The 19,775-nt window shown below is 50.6% G+C and overlaps 1 pseudogene; it reads left to right on the plus strand.

Moving 5' to 3' along the window:
* LOC144134134 (uncharacterized) overlaps positions 1-8,647 on the plus strand; it is a 139,982-nt pseudogene extending 131,335 nt beyond the window's left edge.
* Positions 8,648-19,775: the final 11,128 nt, after the last annotated feature.

The following is a 19,775-nucleotide window of genomic DNA, read 5'->3' on the forward strand; positions in this document are numbered from 1 at the left end:
CGTTTCGGTGAAGACGGAACGCAAATTCGCCCGTTTGCTACGTGATGTCAGCGCGCATTAAAGATCCCCATGCAGTATAAATTATTCGGGAGCTCCACACTACGGCACACATTTCTTCCTCTCTTCTATCAGTCCCTCCTTTATTCCTTCCTTTACGGCGCGGTTCAGGTGTCCACCGATATGTGAGACAGATACTATACCATTTCCTTTCCACAGAAACCAATTTTTATTTTTCTTAAAGGAGGGAGTAGGAGTATAAAGGAACAAAGAGGTGCCGTACTGGAGGTCCCCGGAATAATTTCAGCCACCTGGGGACGTTTATCGTGCAATGACGTCGTATAGCACACGGGCGCATTCTGCGTTTCGCCTCCATCAAAACGCGGCCGCTGCGGTCGGGTTGCAGCCCGGAGGAGAAGAAAACATTTATTGCAGCATTGTAATAAATTCGAAATAGCAGGTAGAGATGGTCGTTGCGCTGGATGGCAGTCCGTATTCCGGGACGGCATTGGTTGCCGCTGCTGTCCCTGCTCTCTTGACCATGGCCCGCTGGACCGCCATGTCCCAGCTTTTAGGGCCGCCTCCCATCCCTCCCTACTTGGCTGACTTATAACGATTATATGTGTATCGTACTGGCTGGCCCTCACCATGTGGTATAGGTCAGCATACTTCCCGCAGAATTTCCACCTGCCAGTGAATGTTTTGTCCCCATGTTTTAGTATGGCGAGATTTAAGAAAGACCCCGTTTGGAGCCGTCTTAGGTGGCACTCCTCGGTTCTGTCGAGAGCTTTCGCGGGTTAGGGCAGTGCCCTCCTTCAGAGATGCAGATAATTTGCAGTATCCGCGAAAGAGATTAGCGGATTTGGGATGAATGTCGCGGCAGCACCGCGAAATTGAGTCAAACCCGGGCGAAGGAACTCCCGGACAGCAGCGTGAACGGCCCCGTTCCCCTCAACCTCCTGGTGACCAAGCACCCATATTGTCTGTTTTTGTAGCGAGAGCTACACTTGGCTGGCAGCCGAGCATTTCGCCGTGATCCGGAGAGACCAGTTGTGCGCATGAGCGGCGGCCGGAGAGGAGCAGCAGTGTGTCACGGATCTCTCCGGAGAACACTCGGACCAAAAGAATGGACTAGGCGACGGGTGTACCCACACAGACGCACATTTAATACACCCTACGTGGCACACACACTAGAACACAAAACTAACAAAACTAACACAAAACACGAACACTATAAATACACACCACTCGGGCACACTGCTACTAGCGTCTACTACTAGTGTTCTACTATTAGCGGTCAGCGTTCGTGCTCACGGTTGGTTCGGTGTGGCTGCGGCGTTGTATGGATCCAGTAGGCGGCGTCGAGACGACGTTCGGTGTGCTTGGGCTGGCGTCGCTGGCTGCGTCGTACAAGCTCTAGGCCCAAGCGCCCGTGGAAGTGATGCCGGTGATGTTGGCGTTGGGGGCACCAACCGGATGGGTGGCAACAGCGCTGGAGACACCCCTGGCCGTAGCAGGTGGTAGCGTCCTCTGTTGACTCCCAGAACAGGCTCAGGCACGGCAGGAGGTCCACGATGCGGAGTCGTAGAACGCGAGCTCACCGGAGCAGTAGCCGGCGTGGCTCTCTTCCAGCCGATGTGTCCCTGACCCTCCGGAGTCTCCGCTTCTCTGCTGTTCCGCCCCGTGCCTCGCTATCACTCGCCCTTTTATAGCCTCGGAGTTAGTCCACATAAGCCTTGTCGTCGTCTTCTCTTCTCTACCAATCATCTCTCTCCACCTCACCGAATGCTTCTCCACCAATTATTTCTCTCCATTTCAACGAATGCTTCTTCTTCCTGTTCTTTATTCTTCGGTTAATTTGCGTCGTCTTCATCACACCTTTTTCCTTTAAATTTTATTTTGGCTCCTTAATATTTGTGACAAGGGCCCCCTCTCTCAAGAGTTTTTTCATGGAAAACTGCTCACATCATACTCATCTTCAAGCCATGCAGCCAACCGACTATATTCGGTGGTAATTCTGAACCCAGCACACACCACATTGCAGATGTCCATCACACACCAAAAGCAGACCACTAACACAGCACACCAAATTGCGTTTTCAGAACACAAACACACCACTGCCGCTGTCCGCACAGAGTCCCTAATAAACATGTTTATGTCCAAAACACACTCCCTTGCATAATCACAGTAGCAACAACAACAGTAATCATGGTAACATCAACAACAAATCGACAGCACCAAAAAAGATACATTACAGAGATAGCTAGAGCTGGTTTATTCTCTTCTTGCAAAAGTACGGTTCCTAATACTCTGTTTGGTACTTCAGTGCGAAGAACAAATTCTTTATCCAATGCCAATAGCCACTCTTTGAAGCGGTAGGTCGATGGCTGGCGTCTTGCCCAGAGCTACGGGACCAACTCTTCCTTTTGGAACTGTGAGCTGGCACACGTCACACGAGCGAAGAAACCGTTTAACGTTGCTCCGAACACCTGGCCAGAAGAACTTGGTGATCCTAGACACCGTTTTTTGGACACCCTGGTGTCCGGCCGTAATGGCGTCATGTCCTAAGCGTAGCACGGTCTCTCGCACATCTCTTGGTAACAACAGCTGTTGGACCCGTCTTTCTGAACTAAATGTGCATTCCCTGTGCAAAAACCATTTACCAATTGAAACTCGAATGACGTCCGACTCTTTTCACCTTTTCCCCAACTCTTTCGAAGCAGGTCTTCAGGCTCGGGTCTTCTTTTTGCCTAATTGCAATTTCGCCCGGTGTTACACTCAAGCACATCGTAAAAGGAGTGGAGAGCGGATGCTGCGTTGCTCGGGCTGCAGCTTGAGCTCTTGTCACCACTGCCGATGAGAAACTGACTGCACCCGTCTGAGCTTTCGCAGGCCTTTCTTCCATTGCATGTTGTTCACCGTCGAGCATTCTGCACCCGGGATCGGGGTCTTCGACACCTCTTGCACCCGTAATGTTCCCCAAGATGAGATCGTAGATGGGTTGATCTACGCATTTTGCCACTATGTGCCCAGTATAATATGGCGTGGACGCTAGAATCCTAGATTCAGCAAGGTACCTCACTGTGCTATCTACAAGACTGACGACCGACGCTTCCCCTGTATGATCCCCATCCTTCACCAGGCTTCTACGAGCCAAGACTGTGCTGGCTCCGCTGTCTCTAAGCACCAATATAGGACGGTCCCCTATTTGCCCAACCCCCACTGGCATTGCTGCTTTCGACTTGGGTGTTCCACTCACTGCCTCATTTTCCAGTGACGTTTGCTCTCCTTGCAGCTGTGGAACTTCGGATAGCGTGACAAGTTCTACCCTTGAGTCGACAACGCATGCAGCTTGGTCCTGCGTTCTGTATCGGCAATCATCCAGAGTATGACCTCTCCTCTTACAACCTTGACACACAATCTGTGTTTTTTGGGCAGCGCTACTGGTCCGATAGTCAGCTGCACGGTGTCCCACCTTGCCGCAGAGAAAACACCTTACTGGCGCCTTAGATGCACCGCCATATACTCTTGGTTTTGCCGCATCTGTCTCTAGGGTCTTTTGGGTTTCCTCCTTCGCCTTGCTCAAATTTCTTAGCCCTTGAGCCTCGAGGAATTGGTCTGCAGTGTCTGCGAACTCTTCCAATGAACACAACTTTCTTTCAGGAACAGCGCTAACTTTAAGCTGCAGCACGCTAAAAATTGCTCTGTGACCAGCTTGTCACGCACCCTTTCAAAACTCTTTTCTGTGTTTGACATATCAAGAAACCTATCAAAATAGTTGGTCAACCTGCAGGAAAACTGCTTCGCGGTTTCCGAATCCTCAGGTTTCGCGCTGCGAAATATCTCACAAAAACCCTCTGCCGTAAGCCCAAATTTTTGGAGGAGTGCCTTTTTGCTTTATCGTAGTCCATGGAATCAGCAGCAGGCATCCTTCCAAACACATTCAGCGCCTCTCCGACTAAACACATGCTTAATGCTGAGGCCCATTCACTGCGCTCCTAGGCTTGCCCCACAGCTATCTGCTCGAATCGTTGCAGATATGCATCCAAATCATCTCTCTTGTCATCAAAAGGAGCCATCAGCTTCCTTGGACAAACTCTGGCTGGTGTAGGAAATTCTGTACCCGCTAAGGAACGCTGATCATTGTCCGTGATCTCCTCATATCCTCCCGCGACATGCGCCTGTTTCCACAAAATCAACTCCTTCTCCCGTTCTATCCATCTTTTCTCCTGTTCTTCTGCCTCGCGGGCTCCTCTAGCTTCTCGCTCTTCTGCCTCGCGACCTCTTTTCGCCTCGCCCTCGTCTGCATCACGAGCTCTTTTCTCTTCTCGCTCTTCCGCCTCGCGAGCTCTTTTCGCCTCGCGCTCTTCTGCTTCGCGAGCGTCTGCGCGTTCTTGCGCCCTTTCCTCTCTCTGCCTATCTGCCTCCTCTCTCAGCCTCTTTGCCTCCTCTTCATAGGGACGCATCGCCTCTTTTTTGCTTAACCCAAGCTTGAGCGCCAGTCCAAACGTTTTTGCCAAATCTATACTTTCTGCCGTCAAGAGATCGGAAAGATCCGAGACAAATCAAAAAAGAAAAAGGAAATGTATCCTGGCAGAGGCTCGACACTTATCTTTGTCACGGATCTCTCCGGAGATCACTCGGACCGAAAGAATGGACCAGGCGACGGGTGTACCCACACAGACGCACATTTAATACATCCTACGTGGCACACAAACTAGAACACAAAACTAACAAAACTAACACAAAACACAGAATATGAATACACACGACCCGGGCACACTGCTACTAGCGTCTACTACTAGTGTTCTACTATTAACGGTCGGCGTTCGTGCTCACGGTTGATTCGGTGGGGCTGCAGCATTGTATGGGTCCAGTAGGCGGCGTCGAGGCGGTGTTCGGCGTGCTGGGGCTGGCGTCGCTGGCTGCGTCGTACAAGCTCCAGGTCCAAGCGCCCGTGGAGGTGATGCCGGTGTTGTTGGCGTTGGGGGCACCAACCGGATGGGTGGCAACAGCGCTAGAGACACCCCTGGCCGTAGTAGGTGGTAGCGTCCTCTGTTGACTCCCGGAACGGGCTCAGGCACGGCAGGAGTTTCACGATGCGCAGTCGTAGAACGCGAGCTCACCGGAGCAGTAGCCGGCGTCGCTCTCTTCCAGCCAAAGTGTCCCTGACCCTCCGGAGCCTCCGCTTTTCTGCTGTTCCCCCCCGCGCCTCGCTATCACTCGCCCTTTTATAGCCTCGGTGTTAGTCCACGTAAGCCTTTGTGTCGTCTTCTTCTCTTCTACACAAAACATCTCTCTCCACCTCACCGAATGCTTCTCCGCCAATTATCTCCCTCCAGCTCAACGAACGCTTCTTCGTCTTGTTCTTTAGTCTTCGCTTAATTTGCGTCGTCTTCTTCACACCTTTTTCCTTTAAAATTTATTTAGGCTCGTTATTATATGTGACACAATGCGCCGCACATGACGTTAGAGCTTCGCCAGCTTCGTGGCCGCACGCCCACTCCACCGCAGGTTCCGCGCGTGACCTCACGCGGAAAAGGGGTTGTTGCATGCGCGGCAACAAGAGAGGAGCAACTGGCCGGCCTTCGCCGCTGGGTCCGCGCTTGACACAGATTGATGTCACGTGCTAGCTATGCGCGTAACTACGCATGCAAAGCTGCGTGTATAAAACGCCGAGTTGACACAGCGGCTATATGAGGTGATTGGTTGGTTGGTTGGTTCTGATTTAATTTCTGCTACGGATCTCATGTGGACGCAACATATTAAATTTATTTGTTTAAATATGGCGGAGTGGTCGAAGCACTCCGGTACGGGTTGCCCCGGTATTGCACTGCCTCCGGGATTGGCCGGGACATATTAGCGCGCGCGCGCGCCTTTCCTTATCTTTCCTCTCCTATACTCCGATTCTCCTACTTTCAGCACGTGGCAGCGGTTGTGGCTCAGCTTGAGCCAGTGGGCCGGCCCGTTCACTTTCTTATTCATTCTTCCTGACAGCAACAGCAATAGCGGCAGAAGGCGGCCATGTCACAGCCGATTCGCATGGGTGACGAAAAAAAAGGCCGCCGTCTTGTAGACGTCGGACTCACGAGCGTTAGCTGTTTGTTTTACTAGACGAAGAAAGTGAAGAAGAACGCGCCGCCTTAGTCGAGATGTTTTTGTGTGATGTCAACAACAACAACAAGGAAATGTAATGCAATTTGAAACGGGGTGGGTTGCCACCATGCTCGGTCGGCTACGCGTGCACGCACGCCGCGCAGTGGAAAGGTCACCACCTAGCACCATCTATCAGAGAAATTACGATGTACGTATACCCGTTTTCGAGTTACACACCTCAATATGCGTCCGAAACGGAATTTGGTTCGTTTGGGGGTTCAAGGTGGGCCTAAATTTAGCTTGCTGTGCGATATGATAACGCTTCAATTAGTAATTGTATGCACTCAACGCTTACCTATTATTTATCTGTGGTTTATTTCTCTACCAAAACCCATATATTTTATTTGCCTACAAAGTTCGGTGCACAACTGTCCCCAAATGGGTGCCCCTTGTGTTCGGATTATATATAGCGGAACGGAGCCGGAGCTGCCTGCTGCGCAGCCGCCGTGGGACCCTGTTCCCGCGCTCGCGACGGTGCCACCTGCCGAGACCGCGCCGCACCAGGACGACGACACGTCTGCTGCTCCAGCAAACGACCTGTCACAAACCCTGGCCGATCCAGAGCCTGCGGCCCTATCGCAGGAGGAGCCGGAGAACACGGCGGACACGGTGTCTACCAACATCGTTACCCTTTCCGTCTCCGGCGATCTTCCTGACGAGCTTGTCAGAGTCGTCCTCCTCCAGCGACAGCGACTCTCCCCAATCGGCGGACGAGAGCGGCGGAGCGCTCTCACATGGCGCGAAGCTCCGCATCACCGGGGTCGTCCCCAGCGAACAGCCCGGATCGACCGACCTGCTGAGCGCCGCCGGCCCGTTCCGACATCCACAGCGCCGACCACAACCAGAGGCGGAGGACGGGAACGTCCAGGACTCTACAGACAGCACCCTGACCACGACACCACCTGCCGACCACGCCTTGCGGGGTGCAGTAAGAGACGTCACCGACTCCTACTCGCCGTATAACTTGTCGACTCGGGCAGAGTTTCAGGGACGCACGCCTTATCGCTGTCAGTGGACTCGGACGTCTCAGTTCATCCGTCCCTTCCCAGAAAGCTAGCATGCGCGAACGATCCCGTTAGTGGCCCGGCCCTTTAAACTCGTTGGCACAATGTCGGCGCCCTGTTTTGTCCTCGTGGCGGTGGTGCATCTCCTCTCCCTGAACGGTCAGGGACTTCTGTCGCTGGATACGCAGAGAGAGGTGATGCACTTTGCCCGCGCGCAGGACTTCGACATTCTCTTCCTGGAAGGAATGCAATTTCTGTACCGCGCGGGATGTAAGCAACTATAAGAATCGCTTCCTCGTGCCCGCTTTCTTTTCACTCACCGACTCAGTGTCATGCGGTGTCGGTGTGGTGTTTATTAATCGCCACCTGCGCTCAGGCGCGCATTGCACGTACAGCATCGACGGTCGCACGTTGGCCGTCGACTTCTCCCTTACCGACAGGCGAGTGGGAGCATTGACGGTGTACGCGCCGGCAGAACGAGGCGATTCTTCAGCATTTTTTGATCGTCTCGACTGTGTCATGCTGGATCGTACACCACTTTCCTAGTGGGAGGCTTTAATTGTGTACTGGACCCCACGCGCGATGTATCCGGGCCCGGTCAGGGTCGCCCTTATGTCGGCGCACGATCCCTACGGAGCCTATGCACGAAGGCTCGTTGGTCGGGCGCACGGGTCTCCCTGCATGGTATCAACTTCGTGACCCCGTGGGCGAGACGGAGGTCGGCCAGTAGGCTCGACAAGTTTTTGTTCCCGCCGGTGCTCGCGCAATTCGTGACTTCCTGTCAAGTAGTCGAGTTTCCCGCGGGCACTCTACGCATCTCCGACCGTCGACGGCTGTCAGTAGTGCTGGATTTCGGCGGTTGCGCCCCACGAGTAGACGCGTCTCGAAAGGACGCCAGCCTACTGACTGATTGGTCGACCGTCGCTTCATTTCAGCATGCGCCGGGTGTTCCGGGCGCGCGCGGTGACACACCAGTACCGTGGGATGAGAGGAAGGGCGAGTGGAGTGCCATCCTTATCGCGGAAAGCCGCCTGCGACGAGCACGCGTCACCCGCGAAATCAACGGGATTCTGGCTCGCATCCCCGTAGTTAAGAGAGGCGCGCCGCTGACGTTTGCGATGGGCGACTACCTCAACCTATTGAAAGCGCTCTAACAGACGCTTTTGCGGCAGTCGTCGCGTGCGGCGAGCCGGGCCCTCGTTTAGGGAAGGCCCGTAGCTGATCCCTCGGTTTTTTGGCAGGTTTGCGCGGGTGCCCTCGAGGAGGACGCGCCCGCATTCATTGAGGAAGTCGTGCTGCCCAACAGAGCCAGGAGCAGCAGCATCACGGACATCCGCGACGTGCTCACACGCCACGTGTCCCAGCTGTTCGCTTCTAGTGTCGAGCAGGGGGGCGATCCCGCGTGCCTCGTCGAGCTTAGCGATTTCTGTCAGGGCCTTGGCGTAGTATCCGATGAGCTCTTGCAGCAGCTCCGCGCACCGGCGACGTGAGATGAGCTCCGCGCCGCCAAGAGTAGCCAAATTAAAAGCTACCTCGGCCCCTGGGCCTGGCGGTATCTCAGTCAGTTTCCATGCCAGGCTATACGATGTCTTAGAGGGTCCCCTGCTCGATCGGGTGAACAGCTTTCTGACGGACGGAGTCCGTCCACACTCCTTTAGGGAGGGCCGAATCGCTCTCAATCTGAAGCCCAGCATGTGCCCATCCGACCCACAGGTGTGGCGTCCGATCACTCTGCTCAACGCATGCTACAAGATCGCGGTGTCGTTGCTGGCGAACAGGTTGAGCGCGATTCTGTCCTCGCTTGTCAGCCCTGCGCAAACGTGTAGCGTGCCGGGCCGTTCGGTCCTTCCCACTCTCGCACTTACTCGATTCCGGGCTGCTTTGTCTCTCTGGATCAGTCGAAAGCTTTTGACCGTATCGAGCACCGGTACCTACTGAGTGTCCTAGAGGCATTCGGCTTTCTCTCGGCCTTTGTTGCGAGGGTCGGGCTTCTTTACTCCGGGCTTACGGCCCATGTGAAAGCTAGCGGAGCGATAACCGCCCATATTGGTGCATCCCGAGGCGATAAGCAGGCTGTCCCTCGTTGCCTACAATGTTTTATGCCTAAACCCGCTGCTGTGTCGTATCGCCCAAAGCCCGTCCGTGCGCGGGATTTCACTGCCAGGATAAGGACATGTTAAGGTTTCGGCGTACGCCGATGATGTGCTCCTGTTTCTGCGTGACGAAGACAGTTACGTAGCGTTCCTGCGGCTTTTCTAAGTGTATAGCGCCATGCTAAACAGATACAAGTGCAAGGCGCTCCACTTAGGCACTTTCACGTCAGATATCTTCGGCGACGTCGAGTGGGGTTCGGCCGAAAGAGTACTCTGTGTTTTTTTCTCGTCCTCAGGAGATGTGGCCCGCGAGACATGGACGCGCCTTAGAGCGCCGGCACAGGCGCGCCTTGCAGTGGTGGCACATTTTCGTTTGTCGCTACGGAAGCGCACGTTAATTGTGAAATCAAGTGTATGCTCTACACTGTTTCATGTTACTCGCATGGCCAGCCCGCCGTGTGCTTTTGCACGTCGTCTGGCTACTCTTTCTGGGTCTTTCTTTTGGGCTGGGAGAACGTAGTAAGTTTCCTGTGTCCTACTCCTACCCCCAAGTCACATGGACGAGTTCAGTATGCAGGACATGCGTGTAATGTGTATCATTTCCGCCCTTAGGGGAGTCCGCCACCTCGTTGGTGCCCCCGATTATCCGGGGAGGGGTCTTCTTGCTTAACTCCTTGGCACGTCGCCGCACATATCTTTTGAGCGCTCCTCTGGTCCCACAACCGAGCGACAGCCGAAGTTTTTCCAGTATGTCTCTCAGACGTTCAGGTCCCTTACCGCAGCCTTGCCCGATGTGAACGTGTTCGACATGCCAGCCTCCCGCGTATGCGAGCTCCTAGCAATAGAGGAGGCTACAGATGAAAAACTCTAGAGGAGCAGGCGGGCTCTGTGGCGAGACTTGACGTCGTCGGCCCTACCACCCCACATTCGCGACTTCGGCTGGCAGCGAGGCTGGCCGGTTTTTCCCAGTGGTGACCGCATAGCGGCGTGGGGGGTCGCACCCTCTTCCCGATGTCCGCAACGTGGCCTAGTCGAAACCCAAGTGCATGCCATGTTCGATTGTGTCGTCTCTGTGACTTTCTGCAGACTTTTGTCACGTATGTTTTTCACCAGATTAGATGCTCGCACTAGGCCGCGCGATACACTCACGCGGTTGTTGCTCTGCGTCGGAGCTTTTGTTTTGTGGCGACAAAGAGTGTCGCGTCACTACAGCGACGGCCACAGAAGGAAATATTCCCACTCCTTCGGCGCACGCGGGCGCGCCTGTTTGAGCAGGCCTGCGTCGACCTTGTCTCCATGGAGGAAGAGGCTGCTACAATACTAGTGATGTGGTTGTGCGCGCCGCGCGTCTGTGTGGCGTGCCTGGCGAGCGTGAACACTAATTACTCTGGTAGACTCCCGCCTGCGTTGTCTTTCATAGGTTGTACTAGGCGACGGAAGTAGTGTTATTGTACTTATTTGTGCTCTTGAGGAAAGACAGTCCCTGGTTTGTTTTCCGCCTAATAAAATTCTCTTTAAACCCGTCATAGAACCTTTCTTGGTGAGGGGGGAAAGGAGTTTTAATGGCCGCCACCTTGGATTCGAGAAAACGATAATACGCCACCATTTCGTCCCCTGACGTAATTCTCACATAGTTCCACCGCTGTCCACAATATTGGACCGCGACGTCATCATTGGTGCGCGGGAGGTGGTTGTTTCTAAAATGCTATGGTAGATAGCGCTACAAGCCTCAATACGAGATGTGATGTTTTCTAGTTGCTGCCACAGTTGGCTCTGTGATTTCAGAGTAGTTAGAAACCCCACTAAATTTCGAAACGTGATGATTAGCTGCTGCCACAGATGGCACTGTGATGTCAGGGTGGTAGCAGACCTGACGAAATCTCAAAACGGGATGAGTGAAAGGTGAGAATCTTAAAAGAGAGTCCTTCCGCTGTTCAACAGCGGTATCGACAGATCAATTTCTCGCTACGTATAACTTTGCATTGCCGAGCTAAGCCCCTGCCAATTCTTTTACTAACCGCCGAATCCTAATTGGTATCAACTGCTAATTGTATTGTGCGGGCGAGTTGCGCTATCCAACCCCACACCTAATTTTTGCAGGCCTGCGGTGAGTTCGACGTTATGTACTTTGCGTCGTAGAGCGTGGCGGCCAGTGCAATCGCCACTTCCTCGAGCACTATCGCGTCGCTAGTTTTTACCGAGTCCGTTCACCTGTCTTCGCTCGTGTACCGCCGCAATGGTGCCGATTCCCTCCTCGGTTGGACCCGCTGCATCCACGTAGTGTATGCCTGCCTCATTCCCGTAGTAATTTTGAATAACTTTTGCCTGGCTTTACGCCTCCGCTGATTATACTCCCAATTCATATTTTGGGGAGCGGGTATATTCTCAAATTATTGTTCCATGCCTCCGGGAGGTCGACTCTGCGTTCGATAGTGTAGAGCAGCACGATATTAAGGTCCCAGAGTACTTGTCTGGCGGCGCTGGTCATCGACAGCCTGGCAATTTGGCTTGTTCTGTGGTCTTCAGTCACTTGCTCCAACGAGTTGTGGACACCAAGTTGGTGCAGGCGCTCCGTAGACGCTTTGGCAGTGAGTCCTAGTGCCTTTTTAACCGCCGCCAAATCATCGCATCGAGGCGCCCACGGTCGGTCTTTTTGAACTTGGGGTAGGGCGCCACATACACCACACGACTGACGATGAACGCCTAAAGCAGGCAAATGGTTTTATTGATAAGAAGCCCGTTTTCCTTGCCGGATATCCTGCCAATCAGTCTAATAATTTGTTTGGAGGTAGAATTTATTCGTTGCAAGGCCGTGGCATTGTTATCCTGGTTATTAATTTGTAATTCCAATACTCGAAGCGTCTCCACCAGTGGTATCTAGATGTCGTTAACGTAAATTTGCATGTTCGCGCCTAGGTTTAAGATTGTGATTTTTTTGGAGCGGTTTCCATACCACACTCCCGAGGCGGCCTCTTGGAGGACTCCCTCCATCTGCCCGAAGCTGCTCCGCGACGACCAGATAGTAATGTCGCCTCCGTAGATGCCGTGGCGTACGCCATCCACCGCTTTCAGCCACTCGTTGAGGCCCATGAGGGCAACGTTAAAATGCAGCGGAGAGATAACTGCTCCCTGTGGCGTGCCTCGCTTTCCCATCTTGGTAGGCACAATTTTTTTATTGCCAAGTCTGTTGTAAACTTTCCTATTTTCGAAAAAGTTCCTATAATTCTGAACGTTTTCTCGCCGCAACCGACGGCGTTCAAAGGCTCTAGAATATATTAGGTTTAACATGGTCAAATGCCTGCCTCAAATCCTCTCTGCCGGATTCCCAAAAGGGGATCGATGCTTTCTCTATTGATTTGGAGCAGCACGTGCTCCGTTGATAAACGTGGCCTAAAGCCTAACATACAGGGCGCAAGTAGCTCGTGCTGTTTCATATAATTAGAGAGCCTTTACTTAACTGCTGCTTCCATGAGTTTACCGGCACTGGACTTGCGAGATATTGGTCTCAAATTTTCTTTTCGTGTTTTTATCGCGCCTGCGGATGAGCGTCATTACAGATGTTTTCCAGTCGTTCGGTAATTCTCTCAAGTCCCAGCATTCGTTGATGTGGTGCGTAACGTCTTCTACAACTGGATTGTTGAGGTTCGCCAGAACGCCGACCGTTGTCTTTTCGTCTTCCGGTGCTTCCCTCGCCTCGTCTTCATCAGAGCGGCTCTGATTTTCTCTACGGTAAATTTTGCGTCCATCTTTGAATTTTCCTCTCTGATGTAATTCCTAAACTCCTCATCATCTAAAGTCCTACATATATATCTTGCTTTGAGTTCGCAGGCGAGTTGTTTGTCCGTGCCTTTAAATTGCTGAAGTTCCCCCTTTAAATTATTGCTCTGTTCGTGTTTGGCTTTATTAGGCTCAACGAGGCACCTGAGAAGGCGCCATATACCCTTCGTGTTGAAGGTACCCTGTAGCGAATGACATTTAGATGTAGAGATGGTTTTTGCTAGAGACCACGCGTAATCTTCAAGCTGATTGGTTAGATGGCAATTCTAAATTTAAGCTTACATTATGTTTTTGTTTTTTCCGTCTTCTAGTGATCTTCTGGCTTTCCACAAGTGTAAGACGTGGTTTTCTACTGCTGGGATGCCATCGGTAGTCTGAAGTTAGTGCGAAATGCGATTCCGGCTCAGTAGTCGAGCGCCTTAGCTGGAAAAAAAATGAAAATTGTTTTTTAGAGAAAGAAAACGGCGCAGTATCTGTCTCACATCTCTGTGGACACCTGAACCGCCCCGTAAGGGAAGGGATAAAGAAGGGAGCGAAAGAAGAAAGGAAGAAAGATGTGGCGTAGTGGAGGGCTGCGGAATAATTTCGACCAACTCAGGACCTTTAACGGACACTGACATCGCACATCATATGGGCGCCTTTTGCGTCTCGCCCCATTGAAACGCGCACGCCGCACTAATCATGTACCTGTCGATGCCAGTTGGGTGTTAAAGAACCTACCAAGGGCAAAGTCAGTGAAAACTACGCAAATCGATAATGAAAATAATACAATCCCTCTATAGTGCCTCCATTCGAGTGCTAAATTGTACGGCAGTGACAAGGGCAATAACTTAATTAAGACTTCAATATGGTGTAATGTCAGTTATAAGAGCCCCACTTCGCTACAGCCCTCAAAAACGAGCACGGGTGAGCAGAAAGACAGCACAGAGCGCTGTTTTTTTTTCACCTCACAAAAGAATACACCTTCCCGCAGAGAGGACTCTGCGAGCTTTATGCACACGTTAATAGGGAGTCTTGAAATATGCGTTATTACGTTAGGGTGCCAAATAAAAGGGGCTCTTTTTTGCGTAATACGACAGTTCACGTACTCAACCAACCTTTTCCCGTCCATACGTGTTCACTTTTCTGTCTTGCGGGGTAAAAGCATGTGGAACGGAATATCCCAGCAATCCATGTTAGCCATATAAGCTCGAAAACGCTGGTGGATAGAAACGCGCGCAGTGCTGAGCTGCTGCTCGAAGGCTTCTAAGTAGAATCTTGAAATGTGAGTTTGTGTCCTTTCCTTACTATTACTGCTTGGAATTTTAATTATTCTGTTTGAAATTATTTTTCTACTCGAATTCGGCTGCAGTGACACAGCTTTCCTGTGTGAGGCTTCGTTAATTTTGCTACGTTCCTCTTCTTTAGAATAGTAGAAGGTTAGAAATGCAGCTCCATTCTTGCTCTTTCCTGCCAAGATCGCTAAACCTTTAGTGTAGAAATTGACCATGTGACACCCCGACGCCAAATTCATATAAGAAGCTGGTGAAAAGAAAAATAAAATAATTAAAAGTATGTTCCAGCGCAACAAAATCAGTTTAAAGGAATTAAAATACTCCTGATTACACAAAGTAGTTGTACATCTAACCACAAAATAAAAGCGCAAGTAATGAAGTGAGTGTTTTCCAGACAATATTACAGTGCGGAGAACCACCGATAGGCGGAGAGAAAGTCTGGAAAATCTGAAATTCCGGTGCACAGCCCACGAGCTATGCATGTTTATAAGTTAAAATTTTGCGAATTAAAGACTATCTACCCATACGGACGTTAAGTCATTATTTTCCAGTGTCACCCAATATAGTATTAAACACTTAAATATCACACACGGACTATGTACGTACCAGTCGCGGATGATCTAGTCAACGTTCTGTTGTTAAAGCCAAAATTGAGCCCTGCGGACTGTGCGGAAGTTGGAGACTACCTTTATGCCTCATCTTATGCTATATTCTGGCTACGCGAGAAAAAAACACTAGAACTTTCGTGAAAATATTTCTAGTAATAGTTTGTTTTCAATAGCGATAGTATATTCACAATGAAGGTGCTTCGATCTTGAAGTGTCGTAAGTACGTTAAGTGAAAGCTAACGGGACAGGCTACAATACCGAAAGTCGTTATTCTCATGCCTTCAAATTCTTCACTTAGCATGCTCCTGTGTAGCCCATTGGCGCTGATATAATCGCAGCCCTGAAAGATAAAGACGGTGATTATCTTATTTCAATATTGGTCATGTTTTGCAGTGAATTTTATTCTTAAAGCAGCCGGAATGTCTCAGTGTGCCACTTAGATGAACGGAAATTATACTACGAACCGACATTATTATACGAACCGAAACCGCGAATGAAAAGAGAACGTTTGTGAGTTGCAGGAAGAACAAGTGAAGCATTTGGGCTTTGAATAATTTTCTAGAACAGGAGAACTAGAACAATACTCAAGTTCTTCAGTACGTTGTCCTCGATGTTGTGATCGTGTAAGTTGCCACGTTTTCTTAATTTCTTGTGAGACAGAAGTCCGGCTACACAGGTCAGATATACATATTTTTAGTGATTGTAAATAAACTCGACTGGAGATGATGATAGATGCCTCCCGAAAAAATTCCGGCGGAAAAATGTGTTCCCGTGGGCGGCAGGAGCCGAGCATAAACACTGCTTTTCTTTTCATACAATTTTTATTCGCACCAAGCGTCCGCATTATCTGCCCTACTGCTACCACATCATCATTAGCCTAACATCACCAGATCCATCCCAGTACTCGCCTGTGCTTCCGGCCGACGACAACGGCAAAACATCACATTGGGCAGCACCAATCACGACAGGCCACCCGGCTCAACAGTGCTTAAAAACGATTGCCTGCTCGTCGACAGCTGCAGTCCGGAGGGATGCACAAGCCCAGCGTGAACGCTGCTTTTGTTTTCATCCAGTCTATATGCTAGTAGCTATTAAGGCCGTTTGCTCCGCCAGACTGCAACCAGCTGTGTTATAAATGACAGATAGTGACTGTATCTCATGGATAAGACCGATTCCAACTGAGAGCCAGTTCCTTACGCGCCGTGAATGTAGCAGTGGTTATCACTTAGGCAGCAAATTCTCTGGAATATTTTAAAACGCGTTTAAGAGTATGACGCCAGGAAGCCAAGATGCATTTTTATGCCCTACCTCCCCTAAAAGAAATCACGGCTTTCGCATGCGCGAAACGGGCACCGGCTCTCAGGTGGAAGGATAAACAAACCAAATACCTGAACCCTATTTGATGGACATAATCATAAAATTAAAATTAGAGATTAGATTAAGAGAGCTCGTATGCGCTCTCGACGTCCCTCCGTGGCTTGCAGACCATGCTTCACTCCTTTCTCTAGGGCCCAACCCACTACACGTTGTTGTACCTCCGTGTCAGGGCTAAGGAAAGTAGTCTCCCACGGACTTCGGTGTGAAATTTGGAAACTCAGGGGTGGTTGATCCCCAGGGCACTCAAAGAGGATGCGATTGAAGCTTCACTTAGAAGAATTGCAGGGAGTGCAGCGGGAATTGTATTCTGTGGGATACATCAGACAGTAGATTTAAGGACTTAGGAATGTAGCCGTTTGAAGTGGCCGCCAGGCAAACTCCTCTGGTTCAGTGAGAGATTTGTGCTGGGGTGAGTATTAGATTGGATCGCTTCGATAGTGGTGGGCGATTTCGTGGTGGGTTACCAGGCGCTTTCTCCTGAACCAGGGCCGTGTTGCCTGGGTGAGAGGCATGTGCTGGCGCCCATAGAAGCTGGAACCGTGCTGTAGATAATTTGGCTCTTGCCAGGATGAAGAGAGCTGAGGCCGGAAGCCTTCTCTTAGCGAAGTTACTGATTGCTGCCTTCGAATCACTGAGGATGTATTCTGCCCCGGTGCCGGCTATGGCGAGCTGAATGGTCGCCTCCTAAGCCTCTATAGATAGTCAGGTGTGAACGGAGGTGGCCGTCACTAGGGGTTGTCCGTGTTTTTCTGCGGCAGCGAGTGGAACTGCGTCCTTGTCGGGGTTATCTGAAGGATCGACATGAACCGTTTCCGGCAAATCGGAGTAGTGTTTATGCAGCGCCTTGGCTCTGGCGGTGTGTCAGCATTGGTCATGCACTGGGTGCCTGTTTTTCAGAATGGGAGGAATGAATATGTGGTTGGCAATTTAGTTACGCAGCGAAATTTTGGCGGAGCCGTGGGCGTGTACTCATTTTTAAGTTTTCTCATGATAGCCATTACTGTTGTCGTGTGGGAGAGGCGTTCGTAGCGAGCTGCAATAACCACCTCAGCCACATCATCTATCGTATTATGCACGTACCTTAAGCTGGAACAGTTTTTCTAAGGTGATATTTTGGGTAGGTGAACGGTCTCTTATATGCTGCGCGAATTATTCTGTGTTGGCATATAAAAGTCGGGAAGATGGCACACAATTATGTGAGAGAACACGCTGAACTATCTCTTGAGTCACTTGGCACATGACTCCGTTCACATGACGCCAACCTATAATTCTTTGCACGTGGAACATATTCCTGGGTACTAATAATTTGACGACCTGCGGTGAGAGTATTGTGTACTTTTAAGCTGCTAATAGCATGAGATGCAAAATTGGGCAACAGGCTAAAAGATGTCTCGCAGATCAATATATTTGTTGTCTATGACCGCATCAACAGTAGGCGCAAACATGGATTGCACTTTATAAAAAGCATAGAGCATTTTTAGCTTGCTTATAGACCACGGTTCCGGTGATTAGCTACATCTGCATCGACAATCTCTTTTGCATGGTAGACCAGCTTCCCTAATTGCCATCTTCAGTTCTTCAACCTGAGCGGAGCGCATGGTAAGCTGGCTATTTTCATGGTTTCGGGAGCCCTCGCGATTAGCTGCTGTCTTTCCTAGACCAGGCGCCAGTATTCCATGGCGGCTTTTGTGGCGTTAATATTCGCTGGCTACAGCCCTGTCTTTTTCTGTGATGCGCACAGCGCTCAGCATCCTTCAGTGCTTTCGTGGAGAACTCTAGTTGGAGCTAGTTGGTTCATGATTCACAAAGTAAACGCGCGAAATACGGGAACTAAAGAGAAACAGACACGACAGGACCAGCAACGGTGGCAGTTATTGACACATCTCTCTGTCTGACATTCTCGATCCACCAGACACTTCACAAAGGATTCACCCTGTCGCTCGAATTCGTTTGGAGCTCCTCAGTGCTTCTCCAAGTGTATCCGACGCTTCCGTCTCCGGCAGCCGCCCTTAACGCAGCGGACTTTTTGAGGAGCACTAGGAATTGCAGAAGCTGCGGCAGAGCAAGGCCCCGAGATTGCCTCCGGAGCAACGGTCTCGCTATTACCTGAGAGTGCCGATCAATTAATCCAAGAACGTTGGACGCAAAACTTCTTGTGGTGACTACCTGCCCCAGCAGCGTGTTCTTCGTCCCTCTCTTGTTTGGTTCCACTGCGACAACCTCGGCCACGTCTCGTGATTTTGTTCCTGCTGCCAAATATTGCGTCACTGTTTCTCATCTGATCCTCCGCGGCCATATTATCGTCTGTTCCTTCTGTCTGCCTAACTTACTGCACTCATTCCAGTGACCCGTGGCCTGCGTCTTTGTCGGAGCGTTCTTAGGCATCGGATAGGAGCGTGACTCGCCTACAGCTCCCCACACACACGGCTACCTCTAGCACCCCAGCGTAGCTTTTCTCGCCCCCCCCCCTCCCCAGAACACTTCTAATTGCCACCTGTCGACGACTTCCACAGAATGAGATGCCCCGGCCTGTAGGAACAAAGCGCACATACTGGATGATGGTGAACCTGTCATGGCTTTAGTTGATAACACAGCTTAGTGTCTGATATGAGTGCTGCATTCAACCGTCTCTTCTGACAAAGTTGCGTTTCGGTGAGCCACGGTTGCTGCACGCGGCCAGCCGTTACCTGCTACTGGAGTGAAAGTCTCTTTGGGTGGGTGCAGTATTCAACAAGGAAATAGTGGTGCTCACCCGATCGACACACAACGTCATTCTTGGGTTCAATATTTTACGATGTTCGGCACTGACATCGTGTGTAACACCGGCGACCTAAGCATCTGCAAATGTCACACCCCTTTATTTAAAAAATACGTGTGAAGCGGTGAGAACTGTTATGTGTTTCTGCTAATAACGTCGTGTGAACTTCTGCGAGTCTATTCCTTGCCCCGATACCAGCCTCGGCATATTTGATTCACCTGTGTATCGGATGCATTTGGCCGGCATGAGAGAGAAAGTAATGATTCATTAAGCCATGCTTTTGGTCATCCTCGGTCTCATTTAGCCGCGGACAATGAATTGCTCAACAGTATCTCAAGCTTAGCTCTCTGTTCAACACGGAAAAACATGTTTCCTATTCTTATCCTCACGTAGTTTGTGCATTGCAATCTCAATTCAAGTATAAAATGTAATATTTATTCCATCTTCTACATTTCCATGTCATAGCCGGTTTGAACAAGCACTTGTTTCGAATCTTAGTCTCTTGTGCGCTTTTTTTAAGCACCTGAGACAGTGGATGTATTCGCTTTATAACTGCATTTCTTTGTGTCTGCACAAGTTTATTTAGGACGCATGTATAAGCAGCTTGAAAATATTTGTACATCCTATAATTTCACATGGACACTCGTGGAAGAAGTTTTCAAGGGTGCAGGGTCATGGCAAAAATGATATTTTTGCCCCATCAAGCAAAGCAGAATAATCGAAGCCCAGAA

This window comes from Amblyomma americanum, chromosome 5 (assembly GCF_052857255.1).
Source record: "Amblyomma americanum isolate KBUSLIRL-KWMA chromosome 5, ASM5285725v1, whole genome shotgun sequence".
NCBI classification, from domain to species: Eukaryota; Metazoa; Arthropoda; class Arachnida; order Ixodida; family Ixodidae; genus Amblyomma; species Amblyomma americanum.